The 11,686-nt window shown below is 46.6% G+C and overlaps 1 long non-coding RNA gene across 1 annotated transcript; it reads left to right on the top strand.

Moving 5' to 3' along the window:
* Positions 1-3,889: 3,889 nt before the first annotated feature.
* On the top strand, positions 3,890-11,332 carry LOC308470490. Its single transcript, XR_013982439.1, has 2 exons — positions 3,890-4,122; positions 11,177-11,332. It is a non-coding gene; the product is annotated as an uncharacterized lncRNA (long non-coding RNA).
* Positions 11,333-11,686: the final 354 nt, after the last annotated feature.

Genomic DNA, 11,686 nt, shown 5'->3' on the forward strand with positions numbered 1-11,686 from the left:
CTGTCTTGAAAGCGTCATTTAGTTGGTGAAACTGTAATCCGTCTGTTTATAAATCCCTTATCTCCTCATTGCTCCGTTTTAAGAGGTGTGTCCCATAGAGTTGCTCTTCTTTTTTAAAAAAATGCTTTTTATGGGTGTTTCATTTAATACAAACAAACAAAATACAGTAAAATTCGTTTCCCCACATTCTTTCCCCACACTCTGCTGAGCACTGACTTCCTTCCCTCCCTTCAACAGGTTTTCTTATGTCAGTTATTTTTCCACAGTTTCTTATTGTATCCAATCCTATCTACATCGTAAGATTTATTTCAGTCCTGCCAGAGTCTTCAAATTTCTACAGTTATTATTTATGTACTCCATGAATTTACTCCAATCTTTTTGGAATTTTGCTTCCTCCTGATTTCGGATTCTACAGGTCAGTTTTGCTAGTTCCACATAATCAGCCATCTTCATCTGACACTCCTCTACAGTGGTACCTCGGGTTAAGTACCGTATTTTTCGCTCTATAAGACGCACAAGATCACAAGATGCACCTAGTTTTTAGAGGAGGAAAACAAGAAAAAAAATATTCTGAATCTCAGAAGCCAGAACAGCAAGAGGGATCGCTGCGCAGTGAAAGCAGCAATCCCTCTTGCTGTTCTGGCTTCTGGGATAGCTGCACAGCCTGCATTCGCTCCATAAGACGCACAAACATTTCCCCTTACTTTTTAGGAGGGAAAAAGTGAGTCTTATAGAGCAAAAAATACGGTACTTAATCGTTCCGGAGGTCCGTACTTAACCTGAAACTGTTCTTAACCTGAAGCACCACTTTAGCTAATGGGGCCTCCTGCTGCTGCTGTGCCGCCGGAGCACAATTTCTGTTCTCATCCTGAAGCAAAGTTCTTAACCTGAGGTACTATTTCTGGGTTAGTGTAGTCTGTAACCTGAAGTGTATGTAACCTGAAGCGTATGTAACCCGAGGTACCACTGTATTGTTGGTAATTCTGGTACTTTCCATTTTTCATAGAGTTGCTCTTCAAAGGTAGAGTGTGAAAGGGGTTTGTGTTTCCTTCCATGGATTGCTGCAGCTTTATAGAATTAAAAAACCAATCCATCAGAGGTCCTTCCCCACCCTCTACTTTAGTGGCAAGTGTAACCGCAAGCCTTCCTGAGCTATAGGGGAACTTGCAGGGCCCTATGAAAACCCTTTCTTCTCACCCGCAGAAAGATGGAACGATGCGAGCGAGGGGAAATGCAGGGCAGCCTGTTTTAACAATATCGCCTTTCAGTGCAGCTCTGCAAAAATCATTTTGGCGCTTTAGCCCCATGCGCTTGAGCTCTTTGAGAAGTGCGATAACTCGACCGGCAAAGCAGACGCACACAGGCAGCTCCTATTGGGAGTAAACACGGCTAGGTATCATCTGACCCTTAGCATCCGTGCCCAGACTTCAAATGACATCCACAGTGAGGTGGAAAGAGTGGGGGGTGCGTTTATTTATTTCTCCCTGTTCTTCAAAAGAGGATGACGAGGGAGGTTCTGCTCCAGAGACTGTCCCGCAGGAAGGAGAGGCTCGCACACCGACCTTGCGCCAGCGGCCTGACCCTCAGGCGAGCAGCACCGAAAACTCACATCCGCTGGACTTACCGGAGCATGACTACAGTTTCAGATTGCTAGGACTGTAAGGCTCAAAAGCAAGCATGAGAGCCAGGAAATGCGAGAAAGGGAGTGGGGAGCGGAGAGAAGAGAGAAGAGGCAAAGGAGAGATAGAAGAGGTAAATAAACCTTGCTCACACCTGAAAGAAGCAGGCAATATCCCCAAAGCAGGTAGGCGGCTTGCAAGGGGGCTGCAATTGTTCTCGCACATCTGTTGTGTTTTAAGAGGGGGAATCCACATAGGCGGTTTCGAATCAAAAGAGGACACCTTGAAATAGGTTTTAATAGGTGGCTGGCTATTTTTGCTGTCACAATAATGCAACGCGCTCCTCTTTTACACAACCAGGGACTTGCGTTTTGTTTTCATTCTTCTCCACTTAATGGGTTTCTAACCGCATAGGCAATTCCATGAAAGTGGCACCGTCATGCCGCTCAGCAGATGGGCTCCCTCTTTCACTCATAACCACTTATTTTAGTGCCAGGGGAAACTTTTCCTTGCAATCTTTTCAGCTGTGTTCCTTCCGTATGGCACAAGCAAGAGCCTGCATGGCGGGATGAGTTTAGAGCAGGAGTAGGTCGGCGGTTCGAATCTCCGCGATGGGATGAGCCCCCGTTGGTCAGTCCCAGCTCCTGCCCACCTAGCAGTTCAAAAGCACGTCAAAGTGCAAGTTGATCAATAGGTACCACTCTGGCGGGAAGGTAAACGGCCTTTCCATGCGCTGCTCTGGTTCGCCAGAAGCGGCTTAGTCATGCTGGCCTCATGACCAGGAAGCTGTACGCCGGCTCCCTCGGCCAATAAAGCGAGATGAGCGCCGCAACCCCAGAGTCGGCCACGACTGGACCTAACGGTCAAGGGTCCCTTTACCTTTAGGCAACCTAAGGCCCATGGGCCACAAGGGGCCCATGGGGGTCATTTAACCAGCCCACGAGCCACCCCTGAACCGAGCTGCTTGCTTGGCGAGTCCCTGTGTGCTGTGCTAAGCCGGCGCAGCATGGAGCAGGGACTCACTTCCGCAGCGCCGGAAATCGCGTCTGTGCAGATGCCAGAAATCACAGGCACACACACGGTCCGGCCCACAGAAGGATCTCCACTGGAGCGAACCAGCCCAGCCGAGGTAAACCTTGCTGACCCCTGGTTTAGTGTTTAACACTAGGACCCAGGAGACCAGTGTTCAAAACCTCGCTCAGCCACAAAGCTCACTGGGTGACCTTGGGCTGCTCACTACCTCTCAGCCTAACCTACCTCACAGGGTTGTCGTTGTGGGGATTAAACAAGGGGAGGGAGAACGACACACCACACCTCAAGCTCCTTGGACAAAAAGGTGGGCTATAGATGCAATAAATAAAAATAAATAGGATAGAGAGCAAGGAAGGCAATGGGGGTTCCATCACTTGCTCTATCTTCTTGTGTAACATGTTTTGTGTAATTAACAAAAGAGTTAATTAGATTCTGATCTCTTATCGCACAAAAAGGTGGAAGGGACCCAGAACATAAAAATGAGGAGATTTCACCCCTCCCATATCCAAGAATCTGCTGATGTTCTCTGCTGATTCTCCAGAGAGGAGGGGGCGGTTTCTGCTCTCTACTACTTATTCCAGCCTCACATCAAAGAGGGAGAGAGAGACTGAGTGTTAGAGAGAGATCGTGTGTATAGATAAGGTTGCTGCTAAGAGCAGCTGCAGACACTAAGTGCAGTTCAGCATTTTCGCTTAGACCTCATTTAGCTCTGTACATAGTTGTGTATTATAGTTGTAGATAGAATAAAGAAGATATTCTACAGAGCTGCTCTCCGAGTCGTTTATGCTCTGCTATACTCTGCTGTACTCTGCTGTACGGCGACTGTCTTCTTGTTGGAGTGAATCCGGTGCTCACAACTCTAAGCTGTGAGACCACAGCACTTTGACCTGTTCCAGTGCAGAAAGTGGTCTCTGGAAGTGCTACCCAGCTCGCCTGGCCCAGTCGGGGCTGAAGTGTGTGAGTCCAGTTGGTGGCACTGGCTCAAGGGCGATGCCGACAAAAAACACATGAAGAGACTGCAGGATCAGGCCAATGGCCCACCTGGTGGGGGGGGGGGTTTAAAGTGAGCTACTGAAGCAGAGGAGACTCACTGCGGATAAAGGTATTGCACAATTCGAGGAAGTTCAATGCATATCTTTTCTATTTTTTTCACTTTGGCTGGTAGGATGTTACCTCTCCCTGGAATTTCCAGACTGATAGCTACAAGCCACAATTCATCAAGGAACGAGGAAGTAGACTGGGAAAGTGACACACACACAAATTGAGTCATCACAGCGCGGGGGCTTGCCAGGATGGCAACAAACAGCAGATTGTGAATGATTTTGTTTTCAGATGAAAACATCGACCCTCATTCAGGTCGATGCTTTTAATAATTGCCATTGCTTTGGCTTGAAAAGCAATTTGCTCCCTCCTCCGCTGAGATGTCACGGATATGCGGGATGCTTGCGTCTATCGCCAGGGTGAGTCCAAGGTGAGCCTAAGAAGCTATTTCCTGCCAGGTAACTGGATTGCTTAATAGCTGCTTGTGACAGCAGGGAGGAGGACATGACAATAGCCAGGAAATGAACCCCCGCTAGCCTGGAGGAGAGGACCGGCACGTCCTGTCTCAGGAGCAACCGTGTCCTTGTGGATCAACAGCTGGATAACTTGTTTCAGGGAGGCAGATGGAGCTTGCAGCTGTTGGCCTGACCTGCACTGGTTTGCAGGGCTCGATGGAGCATCAGGAAGGACCATTGCTCATCTACTCCGCATGCAGAAGGTCCAATGTTCTCCAGGGTATCAGACAGGGGGCATTCTCAGCCCTACCTGGCAATGCCCCGGATCGAACCTGAAACCTACTTCATGCAAAGCAGATTCTCTGCCCTTGAGCTACAGCGCTTACCTGTGAATGCCTTTCTCTCTCTCTTGTTAATATATTTTTTTATTAAATTTTTCTGTTTTACAATTTAAAATACTCATTGTACATCCTTAAGATATCAGTGACTTCCCTTCTTCTCTTTCCATGGTTCATTCTAAAAGATTAATTATTGGAAGTATTATGGGAAAAGAAAACAGGGGGCACAGTGAGAAGCTCTGGTGGTGCCACCACCAACAAGCCCCTGCCCTATTTCAATGCATATTGCCTGTCTTTTTGCCCTCCCAATTGACATTGCTGACAACATGGTGGTGAAATGAAAGGGCATTTCGGCATGGCTCCACCAGTGTGACTGAATCATAGAATCGCAGAATTGTAGAGTTGGAAGGGACCCTGAGGATCATCTAGTCCAACCCCCTGCAATGAGGAATGTGCAGCTTGTCAGTATTTTCATCCCTCCCATTGCAAAGATCACTAGATCATGCTTGCTTTGCTTCCTGTCTGTGAGAAAGGGGGTGGGGGCGGGACTACTCTTCCAGACTTCCATCCCTAGCACTGTGCCGGTTTTTCTTTGATCTAGCTAGAGACAAGATGGCAGCATGAGAGAGCTCTCTCTCATACATGCTATATTCTTTTATTTGTTTAATCAGTAGAAATAAATTAGTGTTATGTACTGAGTTGAATAGGATCCAAAATGCAGCAGCCTGATTGGTGCTAGAAGAATAGGATCCAGAATGCAACAGTCTGATGGGTCCTAGAACAATAGGATTCAGAATGCAGCAGTCTGATTGGTCCTAGAAGAATAGGATCCAGAATGCAACAGTCTGATTGGTCCTAGAACAATAGGATCCAAAATGCAGCAGCCTGATTGGTCCTAGAACAATAGGATCCAAAATGCAGCAGTCTGATGGGTCCTAGAACAATAGGATTCAGAATGCAGCAGTCTGATTGGTCCTAGAACAATAGGATTCAGAATGCAGCAGTCTGATTGGTTCTAGAACAATAGGACCCAGAATGCAGCAGTCTGATCGGTCCGCAGGAGTCACCCAATCCAGCTCCAGGTGGAAATGAATCTGCAACCTGATTGGCCTACAGGAGAATCCCGGAATTAGCCAATCACATGAGGCCCATTGTGTAAATAATGTATGTAAAGCAGACATTTTGGGGGAACTGGCATTCCTCACTACTATTAGGTGAATAAAGAGCATGAAATCCACACTTGACTCCGAGTATATTTCAATTAGGTATGCAACAAAACCTCCACAGCTTTGCTTCCGTTACTCTGCTGCTTTTGAGGTGCTCACAATAGCAAATGTGGGTCCACTGCACCAGGACCTATTCCTCGGGAATGCTGGTCTGCTCCTCCTGCGTTTCTGTGATTGGAAGGTCAGAGAAGGTGCTCCCGACACCCAGCCCATGCAGGCGCTGAAGACGTGGGCTGTATATGGGCGTACGCTCACAGGGATCGAACCTGCAACCTTGGTGTTATCAGCACCATGTTCTAACCGACTGAGCTATCTGTTAGGGTCTAAATCAGTCTTTCCTAACCTGGTGCCTTGCGGCTGCTTTGGACCACAAATCCCACCAGGCCCAGCCCAGGGGATGGGGTTGATGGGAGCTATAATTCAAAACAGCCAGAGGGCACCAGGTTGGTGTACATAATAAGAAGCAGGAAAGCCAGGGAGGGGGCGAAGCCAGGCAGCAAAGCGGCAAGATATGCCATCCCTTGCATGGGAGAGAAATTAGGTCAGGCAGAGAAAGCCAGGCTTCTTTATCTGTCTCTCCCTTTCTGGAGAATGCTAAAGAACATCCAGAGCCAATTTCTTCTCTTGCTTGCATCCCGATTCCCGCAGGCTCTCGAGCGATACACAGCGAAAGCAGTCCATCTGCCCAGAGAATAGGCTTTCAAGGTCCCCACTGGAACACGCTGGCAGCAGCAAAACACACTTGCAAAATTCTGGCTGCTTGAAGGGAAGAGTCAGTTATCGCCGCAGGGCTACTAAGCTGCGAGGAGAAAATGATTATTATCTTTCCAGAGTAATCTCTAAAGAGGCAGCAGGGCAGCTCCAGCTCAGTGCGATGCCAAGAGTCCCAGTAGCTGCATTCTGCATTGTTATTATTATTATTATTATTAGTTTTAAATACCACCCTCCATCAAAAGATCTCATAGTGGTTCACAAGTTAAAAACACATAGAAATTAAAAACAAGACTATCAATGGCTACGAGCCATGATGGCCGGGCTCTGCCTCTACAACTGGAGGCAGTGATGCTTCTAAATTTCATTTGCTGGAAACGACAGGAGAGGAGAAGGCTCCCGTGTGGTCAGATCCTGCTTGTGGGTTTCCCCACAGGCATCTGGTTGGCCACTGTGACAACAGGATGCTAGATTTAGATTAAGGTTACCAGATTTTTTTCAATGAATCCGGGGACACTTTTCAACTTCAATGGATTTTGTACGGGGACTGAGTTGTAAATCCGGGGACTGTCCCCGGGAAACGGGGACGTCTGGTAACCTTAATTTAGATGGGCCATTAGCCTCATTCAGCAGGCTATTGCTGATGTTTCATTTTACTATTTACTATTAGATTCCGATGGATTGTTGAATGTTGCTTTGTTTGATATAATAATAGTAATAATAATAATAATAATAATAATAATAATAATAATAGTAATTTATTTATACCCTGCCCATCTGGCTAGGTTTCCCCAGCCACTTTGAGTGGCTTGCAAAAGCATATTAAAATACAATAGTCTTTTAAACATTAAAAGCTTCCCTAAACAGGGCTGCCTTCAGATGTCTTCTAAATGTCAGGTAGTTGTTTATCTGTTTGACATCTGGTGGGAGGGCATTCCACAGGGCGGGTGCCGCTACTGAGAAGGCCCTTTGCCTGGTTCCCTGTAGCTTAGCTTCTCGCAGCGAGGGAACCGCCAGAAGGCCCTCGGCCTTGGACCTCAGTGTCCGGGCAGATAAATAAGTTGTTTATTTTAAAGTTATTGTGACTTTTTATATTGTATCAGATTGGTACTACTAATGTTTAATGCTTTATTATGTTTTTTATGTGTTGGAAGCCACCCAGAGTGGCTGGGGCAACCCAGCCAGATGGGTGGGGTATATTATTATTATTATTATTATTAATAATAATATTATGCTCTTAAGTCCCATCAGCCCCAAGCTTCCAGATGAAAACATCTGGAAGGCACCCAATTGGGAAAGCTTTTACATGAATGGTGAATTCATGAGTTTGGCGCTGGGCTCCGGCACTGTGCAGGATGAGACTGTTGGGAGATGAACTGCAGAACATCTGGATTGCACCAGCTTGGTTGATGTGAACTGTACTGATGTGAGCACTGTGCATGGTGTGGGGCCCACAGCTAACTGAATGCAGCCCATGAGCCTTTCAATTTGTCCCAGCCACAATAGATGACATGTATGTCATTTGACTTGATGTTGTGCAAGCCTATCCTGTGAGGCTCAATATGGGTTATGTTTCTACACAGGTAGACATCACCTTGCCAACAAAGGTCCGTATACTTAAAGCTATGGTTCTCCCAGTAGTGATGTATGGAAGTGAGAGCTGGACCATAAAGAAGGCTGATCACCGAAGAATGGAGGCTTTTGTATTATGGTGCTGGAGGAGACTCTTGAGAGTCCCATGGACTGCAAGAAGATCAAACCTATCCATACTGAAGGAAATCAGCCCTGAGTGCTCACTGGAAGGACAGATCCTGAAGCTGAGACTCCAATACTTTGGCCACTTCATGAGAAGAGAAGACTCCCTGGAAAACACCCTGGTGTTAAGAAAGATTGAGGGCACAAGGAGAAGTAGACGGCAGAGGATGAGATGGTTGGACAGAGTTCTCAAAGCTACCAGCATGAGTTTGACCAAACTGCAGGAGGCGGTGGAAGTGCCTGGCATGTTCTGGTCCATGGGGTCATGAAGAGTCAGACACGGCTAAGCAACTAAGCAACAACAACAGGCAGCTGAATGTAATGCAAAGGGATGAAATAATAGATTCGAGAAAGAGATGATTGCTCACAGCACTGAGATGTTTTTGCCTCCCTTACATGATTCCTTTTACCTGCTAGAAGATTTTTTGCCAATCTTAATGGCCGGTCTCTTGCATTTTAGTTGGGGAGGGTTATGGAGAATCTCAGTTTTCATTCAAAACAAACTAAAACCTATCCTCCCCAACTAAAATGCAAGAGTCTGGCATCCTGTTCTCACAGTGGCCATCCAGACGCCTGTGGGAAACCCACAAGCAGGACCCTGAGCACAAGAACTCTCTCTCCCCTTGTGTTTTCCGGCAACTGCTATTCCGAAATCATTTACTGCCTCCAACTGTGGTGCTAGAGCAAAGGGTTGTTATGCTATTCAGTGTACAATGTTGACGGTGTTCTTGTTTTCTGTCTGAATCCTCCAGACAAGCTGGAGCATGAAGAGGAGGAGGAGGAGGAAGCTGCAATCCAGCACCAGCCAGTTTGGGTCTATGTCTCATTCAGACAATATACAGGCTCATTTTAGCAGATGAACCGAGGAGATCCCAACATGGAATGACGTCTTTTGAGCTGGAAACAGAATGGAAGGGAACACATCTCAAGCAAGAGAAGAACTCTTGCATGAAGAAATACATTCCCAAGGACACCGGGAGGTCATTTTCAGGGCGGCCAACGTTCTGCAGAAGGAACATCATGAAAGATGCAAAAGTGCCACAGGACGGCCATCACGCTTCCTTTCTAAACAAGGCTGCTGTCTCTCTGCAGTGTTGCATTAAGCCTGCTCCACTCAAAATGGTCCCTTGTAATGGCATCTATGGGGGCCACCCCCATCATCCCTGACTATTGGGGCGATGGGAGCTGGAGCCCCACAACAGCTGGAAGGGAACACATGTTCCCCTTCCCTGTTTCAACTCAGATCATGAATTGTCTCTCTGTACTATATTTGCATTAGTCTGCAATTGAACTGTTTTCACTGGCTGTTCCCCAAGGCTTTAAATGCACAGGTGGGGGAACGAGGAGGGGCAGGAATAAAAAAAGAGGGAAATGGAGGATATGGGACCCTCAGATATTCCATAGTGTTGTTTTCAACATGTGTTGTTTTCAACATGAAGTTGCAGATTCAACGAAAGTAAATTAGAACAGAAAATACATTAGCAAGCAAACACTCATATATATATATTGTTTGAAAAGTTGGGTGTCTCCCCCTCTCTTTGCCAAGCAGTGGCAAGAGCCCAAGGGGTTCCAGGGTCTGTGGTCCTTTGGAGAACTGAGACATGGAGAATATTGCTGTAGCTTTAAGAAATATGGTTTGTTCGCCTATTTACACCTTTAGCCTGCAGGGAGGGAGTCCAGATCTTACAGCATGGTCATTTCAAGAGGGGCTTGTCCCCCACTGCAGAGCAGCCCTGCGGTCCAAGGCATCTCTCCCAGCCAGCCTACAGCCAACCTGCCCAAGATGGATCCCAGGATCCCAGTCGTTGTTGTTTCTTCTTCTTCTTCTTCTTCTTCTTCTTCTTCTTCTTCTTCTTCTTCTTTCCAGCAACGCTTGCTCAATAGCTCTCTTTTCCTGTCACCTCACACCCAGTCTCTGTCCACACATCAGGGCAAGGGGGAGGGACAGTTCTCTTGCCTGTCCAATGACCCCCAATGGCCCCCTATTGTTTCTTAATGGCCAGGTCATTTTCACACCCCAAATAATCAAAATGCTACCATTTATTAATTTCTAGGGTTTAGGGTAGTCCCTCATAAAAAAAAACTCTAACGCCATGTCCCACATCTATAAAATGAACATAACTTTCTCTAACTGACAGACTTGCTGTTAAAAGATGTTCTGCCCAAGACCCAGAAGTCCATTAAAGTATATTGTGCTAGATGGACAAATAGCCAAATAACCCGGTATAAGGCAGCTTATACCTATGTTAAGGTTGACTTTTTTGCATTTCCCAAAACTTGCATCTAAACCCAAGCCCTGGCAGCATCTCTGTTTTGTTTTGTTTTGTTTTAAAGTCTCTAAGCCTCTCTCATTTTACGTGGTGATCTTATAATATCCTTATTTATATGGCTCCTGCATTTCAATTGATCATTTGTTTTGGTCAACATAGGCTGGAAATGGGGACCATGTGTTGTTATTCATTTCTAGGCCTTGCTGTCTGGACATGGACTTCCGCTAGGAAGCTGTCTACTCGTGTCTCATTATATGGAACCTAATTTGCCCCGGGAGCTTGCATTACCGAAAAGGCAGAGGGCAAATTAAATCCGAGATTTGCCTGAAACAGAAAAACAAAGCCTCCGTTGCAGATCCATTGCTTCCGATATCTCCTGCGGAATCAATGGGAGAGACAGATTCAGAATTTGCTTTGCTGGAATAATTCCACCTCGTTCCACCACGGCCTTTCGGCTGCGTTGAAGAAGAAGCTAAAAGAACAATACTCTTCAGCGGAATGAATCGCTCGACAAAAAGCCAACCTGAAGAGATGTCTTTCTTGTCTCCGACTGCCAGGTCTTGCTGCCTAGCTTCTCAAAAGGAACAAGGAGGGAGAATGAATGCCCTGCTTTGTTTGGGACTAATCCTCACCAACGGTGCTAATGTTTAAAACAGAGTAGAGTAAGATCAGGAGGAGAACAAGGGGGGAAAGGCTAACATTTCATATCATGTTTATGATTGCTTCCAGGTGCCCCAGGTTCCAAGAAAACTCACCGTTGAAACGCCTTTCCAACTTCTGCTGCGGCTTCCTGTCTGTGTTGAAGATGCAACTTTAGAGTGGGTGGCAGTGAGCTGTTTTCCTTTCTCATTCTTATGTATATAAAGTCACACCAAGCCGACTGGACCTTCATGTCTGCTGCGTCCTTGGATCGGTAAATCAAAGGGAGGCCTGGGAGATAGAGCAACAATCCCAGCCTCCCACTGGCTGCAAACACATTCGCTGGGAGGTTTGCTTTGTTTTTGAGGAAGCAGAGATTGAAATGTACAGCTTTGGGGTTTAGGATGGGTCACTGGGAAGGAAAGCAACCGGGCCAAACCATCTCACACAACAAGCTGCCCCAGAGAGCCAGATCTGTGGGGTGGGAATAAGCTGTGTGAGGCTTTGTTAACTCTGAAAGCAAACAAGGGCTACTTTTACACATTTCCCTCTCAAGTCCAAAATAAGCAGTCTTCAGGGAGTGTGTGAGATAAGGGGATA

Source organism: Podarcis pityusensis (assembly GCF_964106645.2).
Source record: "Podarcis pityusensis genome assembly, chromosome: 1".
NCBI lineage: Eukaryota > Metazoa > Chordata > Lepidosauria > Squamata > Lacertidae > Podarcis > Podarcis pityusensis.